Source organism: Arachis ipaensis, chromosome B03, assembly GCF_000816755.2.
Source record: "Arachis ipaensis cultivar K30076 chromosome B03, Araip1.1, whole genome shotgun sequence".
NCBI lineage: Eukaryota > Viridiplantae > Streptophyta > Magnoliopsida > Fabales > Fabaceae > Arachis > Arachis ipaensis.
The window spans coordinates 99,464,233-99,482,671 of record NC_029787.2 but is presented as its reverse complement, the minus strand read 5'-3'; the positions used below and the strand labels follow the sequence as shown (position 1 = coordinate 99,482,671).

Here is an 18,439-nt window from a genome sequence, read left to right as displayed (position 1 = left end):
CTGGGAATCTTTGAGGCACAAGCTGCCAGAATCTCATTAGAGATGGCAGACAACTCAAGAAAACAGGGTTATGGACAAGTAGAGGACGTGCTAGTAAAGGTTAAAGGCCTTTACATCCCTGCCAATTTCATAATCCTAGACACTGGGAAGGATGAGGATGAATCCATCATCCTTGGAAGACCCTTCCTAGCCACAGCAAAAGCTGTGATTGATGTGGACAGAGGAGAGTTGGTCCTTCAACTGAATGAGAACTACCTTGAGTTTAAAACTCAAGGATCTTCTTCTGTAACCATGGAGAGGAAGCATGAAAAGCTTCTCTCACTGCAGAGTCAACCAAAGCCCCCACAGTCAAACTCTAAGTTTGGTGTTGGGAGGCCACAACCAAACTCTAAGTTTGGTGTTGAACCCCCACAACCAAACTCTAAGTTTGGTGTTGGGAGGTCCCAACCTTGCTCTGATTATCTGTGAGGCTCCATGAGAGCTCACTGTCAAGCTGTTGGCATTAAAGAAGCGCTTGTTGGGAGACAACCCAATGTTATTTAATCATTTTTATTTTATTTTCTCTTTGTTATTTCATATTTTATTAGGTTGATGATCATGTTGAGTCACAAAAACTACTGAAAAATTGAAAACAGAATAAAAAAACAGCATTGAAAACAGCACACCCTGGAGGAAGGGCTTACTGGCGTTTAAACGCCAGTAAGGAGCATCTGGCTGGCGTTTAACACCAGAACAAAGCATGAAACTAGCGTTAAACACCAGAAACAAGCAGCAGTCTGGCGTTTAAACGCCAGGATTGCACCCAGAGGAAAGCTGGCGTTAAACGCCAGAAACAAGCATCAGACTAGCGTTTAACGCCAGAAATATGCACCATACTGGCGTTCAACGCCAGAAACATGCTATAGACTGGCGTTGAACGCCCAAAACAAGCAAGGAAGTGGCGTTTAACGCCAGAAACATGCTGCAGTCTGGCGTTAAACGCCAGGATTGCATATATAGGGCGTTTTACACGTCTAAAAGGTGCAGGGATGAGAAATCCTCAAATACCTCAAGATCTGTGGACCCCATAGGATTCTCTCAGGATCTGTGGACCCCACAGGATCCCCACATACTTCTTCTCTCCTCTTCACACCTTTCTATAACTCTCTTCCCCAAATACCCCTCACCAATCAACTCAATCACTCTTCCCCATCACCTCTTCACCAATCACATCCATCCTCTCTTCCCCAAAAACCCCACCTACCTTTAAATTCAACATAATTTCCCTCCCAACCCAACCCTAAATGGCCGAGCCCTAAACCCCTCCCCACTCCTATATAAAACCCTCATTCCCTCTTTGTTTTCACACAACAAAACCCTCTCTTCTTCCCCTTGGCCGAAACCATCTCTCTCTCCCTCTCCTCCATTTTTCTTCTTCTTCTACTTCTTTCTTTCTTCTTTTGCTTGGGGATGAGCAACCATTTTAAGTTTGGTGTGGTAAAAGCATAGCTTTTTGTTTTTCCATAACCAATCATGGCACCTAAGGTCAGAGAAACCTCTAGAAAGAGGAAAGGGAAGGCAATTGCTTCCACCTCTGAGTCATGGGAGATGGAGAGATTTATCTCTAAGGTCCATCAAGACCACTTCTATGAAGTTGTGGCCAAGAAGAAAGTGATCCCTGAGGTTCCTTTCAAACTCAAAAAGAATGAGTATCCGGAGATCCGTCATGAAATCCAAAGAAGAGGTTGGGAAGTTCTCACCAACCCCATTCAACAAGTCGGAATCTTAATGGTTCAAGAGTTCTATGCAAACGTATGGATCACAAGGAACCATGATCAAAGTGTGAACCCAAATCCAAAGCATTGGCTTACTATGGTTCGGGGAAAATACTTAGATTTCAGTCCGGAAAATGTAAGGCTGGCGTTCAACTTGCCAATGATGGAAGAGAACGCACGCCGCTACACAAGAAGGGTCAACTTTGATCAAAGGATGGACCAAGTCCTCATAGACATATGTGAGGAAGGAGCTCAATGGAAAATTGACTCAAGAGGCAAGCCGGTTCAACTAAGAAGGCATGACCTCAAACCAGTGGCTAGGGGATGGTTAGAGTTCATTCAACGCTCAATCATTCCTACTAGTAACCGGTCTAAAGTTATTGTAGACCGGGCCATCATGATCCATAGTATCATGATTGGGGAGGAAGTGGAAATTCATGGGATCATACCTCAAGAATTCTACAAGGTGGCTGACAAGTCCTCCAATTTGGCAAGGTTAGCCTTTCCTCACCTCATTTGCCACCTCTACAATTCGGCTGGAATTGACATAGAGGGAGACATCCTCATTGAAGAGGATAAGCCCATCACTAAGAAAAGGATGGAGTAAACAAGAGAGCATGGACCTCAACATGAGCATGAGGAGATTCCTCACCATGAAATCCCTGAGATGCCTCAGGGGATGCACTTTCCTCCATAGAATTATTGGGAACAAATCAACACTTCTCTAGGAGAATTAAGTTCCAACATGGGACAACTAAGGGTGGAGCATCAAGAGCACTCTATCATCCTCCACGAAATTAGAGAAGATCAAAGAGCTATGAGGGAGGAGCAACAAAGACAAGGAAGAGACATAGAGGAGCTCAAAAGCACCATTAGTTCTTCCAGAAGAGGAAGACGCCGCCCTCAATAAGGTGGACTCATTCCTTAATCTTCTTGTTTATTAATTTTCCTGTTTTTCAATTTTTGAGCTTTATGTTTTATTTATGTTTGTGTCTTTACCATATGATCATTAGTGTCTAAGTGTCTATGCCTTAAAGTTATGAATATGAATCCATCACCTCTCTTAAATGAAAACTGTTTTAATTACAAAAGAACAAGAAGTACATGGTTTCGAATTCATCCTTGAAACTAGTTTAATTATTTTGATGTGGTGACAATACTTTTTGTTTTCTGAATGAATGCTTGAACAGTGCATATGTCTTTTAAAGTTGATGTTCACTGAATGTTAAATATGTTGGCTCTTGAAGAATAAGGAAAAAGGAGAAATGTTATTTGATAATCTGAAAAATCATAAAAATGATTCTTGAAGCAAGAAAAAGCAGTGAATACAAAAGCTTGCAAGAAAAAAAAATGCGAAAAAAAAAAGAGAAAAAGAAAAAGAAAAAGCAAGCAAAAAAAAAAAGCCAAAAGCTCTTTAAACCAAAAGGCAAGAGCAAAAAGCCAATAGCCCTTAAAACTAAAAGGCAAGGGTAATAAAAAGGATCCAAGGCTTTGAGCATCAGTGGATAGGAGGGCCTAAAGGAATAAAATCCTGGCCTAAGCGGCTAAACCAAGCTGTCCCTAACCATGTGCTTGTGGCGTGAAGGTGTCAAGTGAAAACTTGAGACTGAGCGGTTAAAGTCAAGGTCCAAAGCAAAAATAAGAGTGTGCTTAAGAACCCTGGACACCTCTAATTGGGGACTTTAGCAAAGCTGAGTCACAATTTGAAAATGTTCACCCAGTTATGTGTCTGTGGCATTTATGTATCCGGTGGTAATACTGGAAAACAAAGTGCTTAGGGCCACGGCCAAGACTCATAAAGTAGCTGTGTTCAAGAATCAACATACTGAACTAGGAGAATCAATAACACTATCTGAATTCTAAGTTCCTATAGATGCCAATTATTCTGGACCTCAATGGATAAAGCAAGATGCCAAAACTATTCAAGAGGGAAAAACCTACAAGTCCCGCTCATCTGATTGGAGTTAAGTTTCATTGATATTTTGGAATTTATAGTATATTCTCTTCTTTTTATCCTATTTGATTTTTAGTTTCTTGGGGACAAGCAACAATTTAAGTTTGGTGTTGTGATGAGCGGATAATTTATACGCTTTTTGGTATTGTTTTTACATAGTTTTCAGTGTGATTTAGTTAGTTTTTAGTATATTTTTATTAGTTTTTAATTAAAATTCACATTTCTGGACTTTACTATGAGTTTGTGTGTTTTTCTGTGATTTCAGGTATTTTCTGGCTGAAATTGAGGGACTTGAGCAAAATTCAGATTCAGAGGTTGAAGAAGGACTACAGATACTGTTGGATTCTGACCTCCCTGCACTCAAAGTAGATTTTCTGGAGCTAGAGAACTCCAAATGGCACGCTCTTAATTGCATTGGAAAGTAGACATCCAGGGATTTCTAGCAATATATAATAGTCCATACTTTGATTAAGGATAGATGACGTAAACTGGCATTGAACGCCAGTTCCATGCTGCATTCTGGAGTCAAACGCCAGAAACAGGTTGCAAAGTGGAGTTCAACGCCAGAAACAGGCTACAAACTGGCATTCAACTCCAAGAGAAGCCTCTACACGTGTAAAGCTCAATGCTCAGCCCAAGCACACACCAAGTGGGCCCCAGAAGTGGATTTTTGCATCAGTTACTCATTTCTGTAAACCCTAGTAACTAGTTTAGTATAAATAGGACTTTTTACTATATCTTTGGATCATCTTTGATTAGTTTTATGCTATCTTAGATTGTTGTGAGGGCTGGCCATTCGGCCATGCCTGAACATTTATCACTTGTGTATTTTCAACGGTAGAGTTTCTACACACCATAGATTAAAGTGTGGAGCTCTGCTGTTCCTCAAAGATTAATGCAAAGTACTACTATTTTTCTATTCAATTTAACTTATTCCACTTCTAAGATATTCATTCGCACTTCAATATGATGGATGTGATGATCGTGACAGTCATCATCATTCTCAACTTATGAACGCGTTCCTGACAACCACTTCCGTTCTACCTTAGATTGAATGGACATCTCTTGGATATCTAATATAGGGGACCGAGTCTGAGTTATTAGTGTCTTCGTGGTATAAGTTAGAACCCATGGATAGTTGTGAAACAGAATTAAGAACATGAACGTGCGTATTGAGTTTTTAGCGCCGTTACCAAGGAAGGAACGATCACGATTTCGCACACCAACGAGCAAGTCTATATTTTCATTGTAAATAAAAATATACATTAAAAATTCTGTTGGCAGATCAAGAATTTTCTTTAATGTAACATTAATAGTTTAATTATGGGGTTAAGTTTGATTTTAGCCCGTAGTGTAGATGTCAAAAATTTATTTCATCCCTAACCTTTTTTTTGCTATAAAATGGTCCCAAAGGTTTAACTTAATTTAAAAATCGTCCTTTTTACAAAATTTTTTATTTTTATTATCAAATTACTCCTAACTAAAAAAAATATAAAATAAAAAAACGGAGAAAGAGGGAAGGGAAGGTCTCGCATTAGGGGAGTGTTGTTTCCAGGGAAGAGGGGGAAGGAGGAAGGGAAGGTGGGGAATCTCCACGCCGCCGCTGCTTCTCCTCACTGCCACTGCTGCTTCCTCGCCGTTGCTCTTTTCTTCCTCAACACATACTCACACTAATGGCAAGAGAGGAGAGAGCAGAGGAAGAGAGAAAGAGAAGAGAGGAACGAAGCCGTTCTCGTCGCCACACCCTTGCCCTCGTCGCGATTTGCACCGCCGCGACCACCACAATGCCCTCCTCGTCACGATTTGCAACCCGCCACCACCGCATCGCTATTCTCATCGCAATTCGCAGCGTCACCACCACTGCCGCAGCCCTTTCCAGGCGATCCACTACCACCACCGCAGCTCTCCTCCCCTCGCGATTCGCAGTTTACCGCCGCAGTCCCTCCTCCCCCACCACTGTCGCAGCCCTTCCCCTCGCGATTTGCAGTTCACCTGCTCTCCCTCGAGGTCCCTGTAGTGCTGTTTTAAATTTTTATTCATTTTTCTTTATTTTTTTAGATTTAAAGGAAGGTGTTTTGCTTCTGCTTATTCCATTGTTGTTGTTGTTGATGCTTCTAGTTCCTTCTGTTTATTTCTTTTATTTCATTGTTGTTGTTGATGCTTCTGGTTGTTTCTGCTTCTGCCTGCTTCTGTTTTTACTTCTGCTTCTGGTTCTGCTTTTGTTGTTACTCTGATTCCATTATCCATTGTTATTATTGTTGTTGTTCTTCTGGTTGTTGTTGTTTGATTGTTGTTATTCTACTTCTGTTTTTTTTTTTTCAATAAAGTCATATTACCAATGTTTGCAGACTACTAAATAAATATTACACCAAAAAAAGCTTGACCTACATACCAATTTTATATAACAACTTAATTATTTATAATTAATCTCTATGCTATAAATAAAAAATAGGATACTAGCCACACCTCTACGTTAATAGCATAAACGGTGTCTTCCTTCTACATACTATTATACACGCATCATCATTCTACTATGTCATGCACGGCCATCATCACATGATGACTTTTGTTATCAGCACAGTAAAATTTTCTTTTACAAAAAGACTAATTTAAACTATATCTATGTATTTAAATATCCGTTTAATTTATTGACTATTCTAATTACTAAATTGACTTAATTAATTTAATTAAAAAAAGTACATAATATTATATGATAAATAAAAAATAAAAATAATTTTTTTTAAAAAAATATAATCCATTTATTTTTATTTGTTTCAAAACAAAAAATAAATTTCTAATTCTTAAGTGAATTTTAATTCAGTCACAAAAAAAAATGAATTTTAATTCATAAGTTTTTGGAAAGAAGCTCTTAAAAACTACTGTGTTGGATTTGGTTACACAATGGTTTTGGGTTTAGAAATATTTGTAAGGTTTATAATATAGAATGGAAAAGGGGAAGCGTTGTTGATGATAGAGATGGTAAAATTGCTTGATTACAATGATAGGACTAGCTAATTGGAGCGCGCACCAAGTTAATTTATACATTAATGCAGCTCATCACTTCTTAAAGAATAACCGATCTAAGGTAAGATATCGCTTGCATTGATAATAAATAATCCAGAGGAGGTCACTGTATTGCTGAGGGTTTAACACTTACCTCACATTCACGTAGGAGAAGCTATTTTGCTGATAGGTGGAGGTTCAAGTGAGGAAGTTGTGTTGAAACCAAAATTGATACTGAAAAATGATTTTCTGCTGCATCTCTATTAGCTTTGGGTGGAATATATATACATACACACATCAGTCTAACAAACTAACAGACTAGGCTAACAAACTAACAAACTCCTAATCTAATGGAAAAGATTCTTCTCTAAATAAGGCTAATTAACTGCCTGCAGTAAATAAATAACAATCTGCTAATACTCCCCCTCAAGTTGGTGAAAAAATGTTAATGATTCCCAACTTGCTGATCAAGTTCTTAAACAAGGTAGGTGTACAGCTTTTGTTAAAACATCAGCAAGCTGATGTCCTGACTTCACATGCACCAGCTTCACGGTACCGTCCTGTACACGTTCTCGAGCAAAGTGACAATCCATTTCGATATGCTTGGTACGCTCATGGAAGGTGGGATTCTTTGCAATGTGGATTGCAGCTTTGCTGTCATAGAAAATGAAAGACGGATCAACTTGTATCTCAAAGTCCTGAAGCAGCCGCATAATCCACACAACTTCAGCAGTGACATTGGCAAGTGCTCGATACTCTGCCTCAGCCGTGGACCTCGAAACGGTGTCTTGTTTTTTCAACTTCCATGAGATTAGAGAATCGCCAAGGAAGACGCAATAGCCGGTAATGGATCGTCTGGTTTCGGTACAGCTTCCCCAATCAGCATCCCCATATGCCTTGACCGATAAAGGGGAAGAAACCGAAAAAAGCAAGCCTTGCCCAGGTGCAGCCTTCAAATACCTCAAAACATGATAAACAGCATCCAAATGGGTAGTGCGAGGAGAAGACATGTATTGGCTCAGCTTGTTCACAGCAAAGCAAATATCCGGTCTTGAAATAGTGAGGTAAAGCAACCTGCCAATCAACCTCCTATATTGTCCCGCATCCTCAAGCAAATCCCCATCAGTGGCAGTAAGTTTTATGTTTGGATCCAAGGGTACAGAGGCAGGTTTACAATCCGAAAAACCAGTGTCTTCAAGCAAAGAAAGGGTGTAATTTCGTTGAGACAAACAAATGCCTTCCTTAGATTTTGCTATCTCTAATCCAAGGAAGTACTTTAAGGGGCCAAGCACCTTGAGTTTGAAAAGACCCTGCAAAGTTTGCTGAGTTTGGGCAACCATATCACCAAGTTTACTAGCAACAATGATGTCGTCGACATATACAAGCACCATAACAAGTGAATCACCTGTTCCTCTATGAAATAGAGAATAATCTGATTTGGACTGAGTGAAACCAGCACCAAGTAAAGCAGTGGAGAACTTGGTAAACCATTTCCTCGAAGCCTGTCTCAAGCCATAAATTGACCTGTTTAGTTTGCATACAAGCTTCTCCCCCTGCTCCCCCTTGCTGGCATATCCCTGAGGTAGTTGCATATACACCTCCTCATCAAGATCACCATTCAAGAAGGCATTATTAATGTCTAGCTGCAATAATTTCCAATTCTTCACAGCAGCAATAGCAAGGAGTAAACGAACAGTGGTGAGTTTGGCAATGGGTGAAAAAGTATCCTTATAGTCTACACCATCTTGTTGAGTGTTTCCTCTAGCAACTAAACGAGCCTTGCATCTATCAACTGACCCATCTTGCTTGCGCTTCACCTTATATACCCATCGACAACTAATACAATGTTTTCCGATCGGAAGCGGAACTACCTCCCATGTACGGTTATTCTCCATAGCTTGTAATTCCTCAGCCATAGCCTGTTGTTGCCATTGAGGATACTTGGCAGCTTGGTGATAAAATTGGGGTTCATAAAAATCGGAAACTTGCATACAATAATCCTTATATGCTGGACTCAATCTCTCGTAAGAACAAAAATGCACCATCGCCAAAGGATTCACCACATTATTGCAATGGTAGTCTGTAAGATAGGTAGGTACCCTATAGAGTCGCTGACTTCTTCTCAACGGCTGTGGGTTCTCAGCTCGTGGCTGTGTCACAATAGGGACAGGTGTAGCCGGAGCAACGAGTTGAGGTGTATTAAGGGAAACTTCAATTGGCTTAGGAAGGACATGATCATCAAAAGGATCAGGTAAGGAAGAATAAGTGCTGCCAATCTTGAAGGGAAAATTCAATTCATGAAAAATCACATCCCTTGAAATAAAGAACTTTCTATTCTTGAGATCATAGAGTTTGTACCCTTTGTAACCTCGTGGGTAGCCAAGAAAAACTGCTGGAATGGCTCTTGGTGAGAACTTGTTCCTAGAGGAAGGTAAAGTCGAAGCATAGGCAAGGCATCCGAACACCTTCAAGTCTTCATATGCGGGTGCCTTATTGTAAAGTAATTGATAAGGGGACTTCCAGCCAAGAGTAGAGGAGGGAGATCTATTGATCAAAAAGGCTGCAGTAGCAATACATTCACCCCAGAAATAAATTGGGACACCGGATTAATAATACAAGCTCCTTGCCACATTCAAAAGGTGTTGATGCTTCCGTTCCACCACCGAGTTTTGTTGTGGTCGCTCAACACAACTGAATTGGTGAAGAGAACCTTTTAATTTTAAGAAATCAGTAAGAGATAACTCAGGTGCATTGTCAGACCGAATCTTCTTAATCACAGCCCAAACTGAGTGTGAACCATGGCAAAAAATTCTTTAATGATAGTCGTAGCTTCAGATTTGGCTTTCAACAAATAAATCCAGGTATATCGACTATGATCATCTACCAAAGTGAGAAAATATCGCTCCCCCAAATGCGTAGCAACATGATAAGGACCCCAAGTATCGCAGTGTATCAATGAGAAGCATTCGGACTCCTGATTATTGTTGGAAACAAATGGCAACCGTTTTTTCTTGGACAAAGGGCATATGTCACAAAGGAAATTTTTATTAGAAGATGAAGAATTACAATTCAAGGGCAAATGTTGCAAAACAGGGAAAGAAATGTGGTCTAATCTATGTTGCCACAATTTTGCACTTATTGCATTACAAGAATCAAAAATGACTAACGTATTGGCACAATCGGCACTACTACATGTAGGTTCATTAACATTGACAACTGGTGTGTGTGTGTAAACATACAATCCGTGTTTCAATTCACCTCTCCCAATCATCTTGGAGTTCAAGTGGTCTTGAATCAGAAAACCAACATCAGAAAGAAGAATATAAAAATGCTACTTTAACAACAAAGAACTCACTGAAATCAGGTTAATTTTGAATGAAGGCACATACAAAACTTCAGTGAGTGTGAGGGTTTGAGATAAGGAAACAGAACCAGAAGCAAGCACAGGTATGCGAGTATGATCAGGCAAAACCACAAACTTATTTGCAAACCAAATTGAAGGTTTGAAATTGTCCAAAGTACAGGTCACATGACAAGTAGCGCCAGAATCTAAGATCCATGATTTAACTCCAAGTGCAGAAATTAAAGCAGCAGAGAAAAGTTTACCTTCCCCTACGCTTGAAGCTTCAGCAGTGATAATAAGGGGCATTGTGGATGGAACTTGTGTAGATAGGAGTGATATTAATTGTTGATACTGTTGAGAAGTGAGTTGAAGAGGAATGTCCTGACTTGTGTCCACGTGATTGACCCGAACTATGGCTGGACTTTGCTTCTTGTAATTAGGTGGATAACTATGTAACTTGTAGCATTTATCCTTGGTGTGGCCGAGTAAACCGCAGTGAGCACAGAGCGGCTTATCTTTCTTCCCTGGACGGATCTTGGAGTTATACTGTGTGTTCTTCACGGCAAAAGCCAGTTGCGTCTCATTGCTTGTTGGAGGAGCAAGAGTCAGTCCTCGTTGCCGCTCTTCTTGAACGATTAGCGAGAAAACTTCAGAGATGCTAGGCAAAGGCTTCATCAACAGAATTTGGCTCCTAACTTGATGGTACACATCATTCAACCCCATCAAGAAGACAAGAACATATTCCTCATCAGCATGAGCTAAAAATTCACGAGCACCACCACAATTACAGTGTACTGAAGGTCGAAAATGGCATAATTCCTCCCACACACACTTCAGCTTAGTAAAAAACTGAGTGACAGAGAGAGAATCCTGCTTCAGATTGATTAACTCTTTTCGCAGTTCATAGATTCGAGGACCGTTCTTTTGCTAAAATCGGTGACCTAGATCTATCCAAATCTCATGAGCAGAACCAGCAAAGATCAAGCTCGATGCGATCTCCTTGGAGACAGAGTTGAGAATCCAGGTGCTGACGATGTCGTTCAGACGACGCCAGCGCAGCTTGGAAGAGTGAGACGCACCTTCCTCAGGCGGCGGAATCGTGCCGTCAACGAATCCAAGTTTGTTTTTGCCATTGAGCCCCATTTCCATCGATCTCTTCCATGAAGGATAATTGTCACCGGTGAGCACTTGCGAGACCAAGGCAAGGTTTGGTTGATCGGAGGAATGGAGCAGAAAAGGATCGGCTTCATCGATCGCTGCCATTGCAGAAAGAAAATTGAAGGTTGGAGAGAAGAGAAGAAATAGAAGAAGGTTTGAGAAGAGAGGGAAAGTGAAAGGGGAAAAGAAGGTTCGAGAAAGAGGGAAGAAGATCAGAGAAGAACGCAGAGAAGTATGAGAAATTCTTCTGATACCATGTTGAAACCAAAATTGATACTGAAAAATGATTTTCTGCTGCATATCTATTAGCTTTGGGTGGAATATATATACATACACACATCAGTCTAACAAACTAACAGACTAGGCTAACAAACTAACAAACCCCTAATCTAATGGAAAAGATTCTTCTCTAAATAAGGCTAACTAACTGCCTACAGTAAATAAATAACAATCTGTTAATAAGTTGTATTGTGTTAGCAGGGCCCTTCCAACTCTACCAATTAATCTCGAGAATGCTGCTCGAAGTGAAGCTGAAATTGAGAAGACACTTCACTTACATTGATTGGAGGTGTCTGGGTCTTTGTCAACCTGATTGACTCCTTCTTTCGGTGATTTGTTTGCAGGAGCTTATCTTTTACTTCATTTCTTTTCATCCATTGGTTAACTAATTTTGTTAATGAATGCAGGCTGGTGAACAACTTGTTCGTGTTAATCAGGATACACGTTTGAACTTTAGAGTACTTGACCTCAGAACCTCGCATTCAATCACAAGTTGGAAATGTAAAGCATTTCATCTGAATTTTATTCTGAAGAGTCTTACTTATTCATGTTCATTCTTGAATTGCATGCTGTTGAGATGATGGTTGCTTTAAATTTTAAATTTACTGCAATTAATGCATACTGCGACATTTAAGGTATAGATTTTCCCCATGATACCAAGTTGAATGATCAAATTATTTTTCATTGCATTGTTGGGTAAGCATTCAAACAATTCTTATTATATGTAGGCTTTGTTGAAATCCACACTCCAAAGTTGATTGCTGGGTCAAGTGAGGGTGGAGCTGCTGTTTTCAGACTGGGCTATAAAGGGCACCCTGCTTGCCTTATCCAATCACCACATCTTCACAGGCAAATGGCAATATGTGCTGATTTTGGCCGTGATTTTGAGATTAGTCCTGCGTTTAGTGCTGAGGATTCCTTCACACACAGACATCTGTGTGAGTTTCCTGGTCTTGATGTTGAAATGGAGATTAAGAAGCATTATTATGAGGTATATTTGACTTTTAGGCATATGTTTCTTGGTATGGTTTTGAAATTATTGTGGTACATAACCTGATTTACTGATATTGAGTTTTTGAGCAGATTATGGATAAAGTTGATAGATTGTTTGTCTCAATATTTGATAGCTTGAACCAGAATTGTAAGAAGGCTCTTGAAGCTGTGCAGTGGCACACCAGTACAAACCTTTAAAGGTAAGCATCTTCTATTAAAAAAAATTGTATTTTATATTATATCAAACATTCTTTTCTAATCTAACAAAATTCTTTCTCCGTAAAAAAAGAGTAAATATTGTTAACTATACTATGTTGTATTTGTTATGCTATGAACTACCGTTGAAAAATGTGAATACAAATGAATGCAATGCTTAAAAGGCTTATATGATCTTATTCATGATCTGATATATCCCGGTTAATATGCAGTATCTTCGTCAGACTCTGCAGCTTACATATGAAGAAAGGGTTCAGATGCTCAAGGTACGCTTAAAAATGTCCTTAGTATCCTCATTCTCAGTCCATATCATAATCTTGTGTGCTTGCAAGTTGAAATGGATTTATAGTCCCAAAAAGGATGAAATTATTGTCTTGATGCCTAATTAGGTTCCTTGCGTTCTGTTGTAAGGGGTGCTTCATTGATGCTGAGGCTTCCCCTCTATTTTTCCTCTTATAGATGGTTCTCGATTTTCTTTGCAACTATTGAATCATTGACCTCAACACTCAGAATTTTGTTTATCTTCACTAGTAAGAATATTAGAAAATGGTATGTCTTGCATATACTAATAATTTTTAATTTTGCTTCACAGGATGCTGGAGTAGAGATTGAACCTTTTGGTGACTTGAATACTGAAGCTGAAAGTAAGTTGGGGCAGCTAGTTTTAGAGAAGTAACTCTCTCTCTCTCTCTCTCTCTTACACACACAGCAAAGAAGTGTAATATTTTATTTACTTTTTCATGACCTATTATTTTTGGATTAACTTGTTCTAATTTTTGTTTATAGGTATGGCACGGAGTTCTATATCCTTTACTGGTACCCCTTGGCTGTAAGGCCATTTTACACAAGGTCTTGCTATGGTAATTCACAATATTCCAATTCATCTGATGTCTTAAGCGATAAGAGATTTTGTCATAAATTGCATTGGTCCTAAAAATGATTTCATTGAACTTTTCATCTATACTGTACCTGTAAGAGAACACTTGTAAACTTCCTGGAACGCATTTAATATGTGTTCTAGAAACATTAATTGCCACTTATTCTTGATATTTTATATAGTTTTTAAACATTATAAATGAAAATAAATGTATATAATTGTCTTGGAGCATGCAAGTATTTTTCGTAGCCATCATTATTTTTTCATATAGTTATTTCCAGATAAGTTTAGAGTTTGTTACTGTTTTTATTCAATGTTATGTGTTGCTTGCCCCTTAGATGAGGAGATCATTTCAGGAGCTCAGTGTGTCCACAATGCAGAAATGTTGAAAAACAGGCTGAGTCTTGCAGCATTGATGTCAAGACGATACCTACATACATTTATTATTTCAGGCATTCTTCATGGCCCCTTACTCGGTTCATCTTGCCATATTCATTGTTTCTTTGTGTAACTCTAGCAGCTATTGTCTCCATACATCAGTAAATATCATTTTAATAAACTAATTTCTTTGTTGATGATTCAGATATGGTGCACCAACACACCGTGGCTTTGGAGTTGGATTGGAGCTTGTAGTAATGCTCTTCTATAGCCTGAATAACATCCGCAAGACATCATTTTATCTTGGTAACCCTCTTAGGATTGCACCATGATAGTTATACCCAAATAATGACTTCGAAATCGCATTGTTACAAATTTAAAGGATACCTAGTTGAATTGTTTTTCTTATCGCAAGAATCTCATTTCCTTTGAACTAGCAGTGTCGGAGCTGGTGTAGAGCACTCTACAAAGCATACTAATTTTGGATGACTTAATGTAGCTGTCACTTTGCTTCTTGAATACACCCTCATAATGTTCAAATTTTTCCCTAATAGGTAACCAGCAATTTAGTGACCTATTTATTTAATGAAAAATGGATCTGGATGCACTCCACTCAGGATGTTCAAATATTCCATTAAAATTTATTTGTCTGGTTTGGTAAAATCAATGCGATGAGTTTAGAATGATAGAATGGTGTTTGATTGCATTAGGTAGTGTTTCGCACTGGGCATTTTATTCACCAGTGGTCATAGGATTAGGATGATGCATTTTGAGTTTTCTTTAACCGAAGTTTGAGGCAAGACGTAATATGAATGTCTCCCCATTTGGTACCAAATTTTGTTTCATGTTTATTTGATGAGTGATGAATTTCTACATAATGGTGAAAACATGACCAAGAAAATAAAAGGTAAAAATAAAGAACCCTGTTTGGCATCACCCATGCAAGATGCACCTCTAATACACTGATACCACCACGGCAATCAACTCGCAAAGTCGCAGACCAATACGCACACATCTTGTTGGAGACGACATTGCACTTTCTGTTATCTATACTCGTTAAGTCTTAATTTATTCATATTATGTTACTTCTTACCTATATGAGACTGACGCAGCGCTAGTTCAAGAACAGTTTTTTTTTCTGGCTGGATACCTAGGAATGGATTTATTTATTTGTTCATTAAATTTAAAACTTGAAACTACAATGGATTCTTTCAAATTCTAGAAAGTAAAAACTGAACATTTATAATTTTTCTGTTATTCATTTTCATTAGTACTGGAAAGTAAATAATAAACTAAGATATGAAGTTGTCTAATAAGAACATTTAATAATTTCACTAAGAAAAACTATAAAAATTCAAAGAAGAACAAAATAAAATGTATTCCACTAAACCAAATTCTAAACAAAACTTAATAACAAGTAAATTGTTTATTAAAATAAAAACGAAACCTTAAAAAACTGTAAACTCTAGACCACTTTTGGTTCCTAGTTAAAATTGAAACTCTCTTGGAAGGATTTAATCAACATGAGTTATCCACCTTGGCTTTAGCTTCTTCACTTGCAGACTTGACAAATTTCTTCCAATAAGAATGATTTTGCCACACAACAGACATCTCTTCGATGGGAACTCCCTTAGTCTCCGGAAGAAACTTATGGATAAAGCAGCTCATAACCAAAACAAAAACAGCAAAGAAGATGAAGAGGCCAAATTTCATATGGCAGAGCATGGAGGTGAATACTTGAGCAATCGCAAAAGTGAAAATCATATTAACAGACACATTGATACTCTGAGCTGCAGATCTGACTTCAAGGGGAAATATCTCGCTAGGAACCAACCATCCAAGAGGACCCCATGACCATGCAAATCCCATCACATAGATGCATATAAATCCCACCACAAGGAACGCATACCATTTTGGCAACGTTCCTGGGTTTCCATCTACTCCAAATTTGCTTGCTATAGCGACGGTTATCACAATCTGCATCCATCCATTATATATAACAAATTCAACAATAATGCAGACAAACTAATAATTAAAAATATAAATGAGTAAAAAATGTACCTGACAGATAAACATCTGAGCACCACCTTCGAGAAAGAGCTTGCGCCTTCTAACTTTGTCAACAGTAAAGATTGAAACAAAGGTAGCAAGCGCATTAAAGCCATCGGTGATCATGGAAGATATAAGGGAAGCATTGCTACCAAAGCCAATGGTTCTGAACAAAACAGGAGCATAGAAAGTAATCACATTCATGCCGATGAGCTGCTAGAAGAAAGGAATGGTTATGGTCATCACGAGCTAAGGCCTATAATGCCTCTTCAACAGAGTGGCCCATGGGTGATTCACTGCCACTGACAATTGACTCGCCTCAACAAGATCCTTGAACTCTTCCTCCACGTCACTGGTTCCTCTAATCTTGATCAGCTCTTGCTTGGCTTTCTCATCTTTGCCACACTTGATCAAGGAGCTCGGCGAGTCGGGGAGAAAGATTGCGCCGATGACGATCATCACGGCGGGGACAGCCGCGAAACCCAAGCTGTAGCGCCAGCCTTCACCGTTCTTCATCTTGGCGAAGAAATAGTTGAGAACGTTGGCGACAAAGATGCCAATGGTGATGGCCAATTGGAACATCATGTTAAGGGCTCCTCTTTATTTGTAAGGAGCAACCTCCGACACATAGATTGGAACAGACTGATTGGCACATCCAATTCCGAAGCCAAGCAACATGCGACCAACAATGAGCATCCATACTTTCTGAGCAAACGCATTGAAACCAGCACCCACGAGAAACAGAATACCGTCGGACAACATGGTAAGACGCCTTCCAAAGATTCGAGTGATGGAAGACGCACAGAGTGATGCCACGAGAGCAGCCAGATATAGGGAGGATGTAAAGAGTGTCAAAACCTGGCTGTCAAACCTACAATACTGATTGTCAGATGGCTTCATGTTCATCTCCTTTGCATACACGTCTGGGAAAAATTTTTTCATAAAAGGATCCATCGATGTAACTCCACCTGAGATGCCAAGATCATATCCAAAAATTAGTCCTCCAAATGCAGCAACCATACACGTCACAAAAACCCGAAAAGTGAGTTTTTCCGGATATTGCTTCCCGTTGGCAGAGCCCTTTCCAATGAGTCCACCGGCCATTGTTGTATTTGATCAGTGAGTGGAATGAAACACAACACTTTGAGTTGCTAACAAGGGAGAAGAAAAAAAAAACTGCTGATGATGAGGGAGAGATAGAAGAGAAGAGAAGAGAAAAGACTAGTGTTAGGTTTGTAGGAAAGAAGCAAAGACTATGTTATTTTATACATGATTCACGCAAGGACTTCTGCTAGAATTGTTTCTCTTATCTTATATTGTATTTATCTATCTTTTGTTTAAGATAAAGAACATTTTAAACTCTCGGAAGAAGATGGAATATATATGTACGTAAATAAGATTAGATAAAAATGATCAAGTTTTAGATAAAAATTAAAAGATAAATTAGAAGATATCAATGTGTGATCAATATAAGAGATAATGTATAAAAATGAGGTATATAAATTTAAGTTTTTGTATAACAGAAAAGTTAATAAAAATTCTGACGGAATAACTTAAATCAACTATTACTACTTTTAATAATATTTAAATTAAAAATGATTTAATTTAAAAATAATAGACTATTTAGATTAAGGTTAAATTTCTTTTTCATGAAATAAAAAATATTTGCAAAAATAAATTAAAAAATAGTTTAATTTAAAATAGCACTGAAATTTCTTAAAAATATCATCGAAAATTTTTAAACATGACATCAAATTTCTCCCATTCTTCCACTTCTTTTTTTCATATTTTATCTTTTTTTTCTTTCTTCAAACATGTTCTTTTTTTTCATGTTTCTGTTATTGATACAAATTTTTTTTTATCTTCTTATATTTTAATTACTTCAAAAAATAAAAATTTTAACTAAACAAAATTAATTGAATTGTATACTTTTAAATTCTAAATAACAAATTGTCTTGTAATATGATGAGAAGGGAAATTCAAATTTTGTGTTTATTGTGGTAACATTTTTTGTTTTATATAACAAATTTCGATATCATTGCTATTTTATTTCTGTGTTTTATATAAAAATGTCTCCTTTTCTTCTTCTTTTTTATTGTCAATTTTTGTATTTTTTTTACTTTTTTCCTTCATAAAAATTTTAAAATACACAAACAAAAAAATAAATAAAAAAGATAAATAAGAATAGAAAAAAGTATAAGAAAAAAATAATGCAAGTAATGACAACAACAATGACGACGACGAAGAATAAGGAAAAGAAAGAGGAGGAGGAAAAAAAAACAGTCAACTGAAAAAAAAAATGATGAGAAAAACGAAAAAGATAGAAAAAAAGAAAGCAAAGAAAAAAAAGATGCGGATATATTTCGATTAGGTTGGACTTGATTATATAAAATGCTTGATTGTTTAGAATTACTACTACACTTAATTAATAGTGG

At 38.0% G+C, this 18,439-nt stretch overlaps 2 pseudogenes; one reads left to right on the top strand and one right to left on the bottom strand.

Moving 5' to 3' along the window:
• Nucleotides 11,893-14,130, top strand: LOC107633433 (annotated as a pseudogene).
• Nucleotides 15,350-17,244, bottom strand: LOC107633432 (annotated as a pseudogene).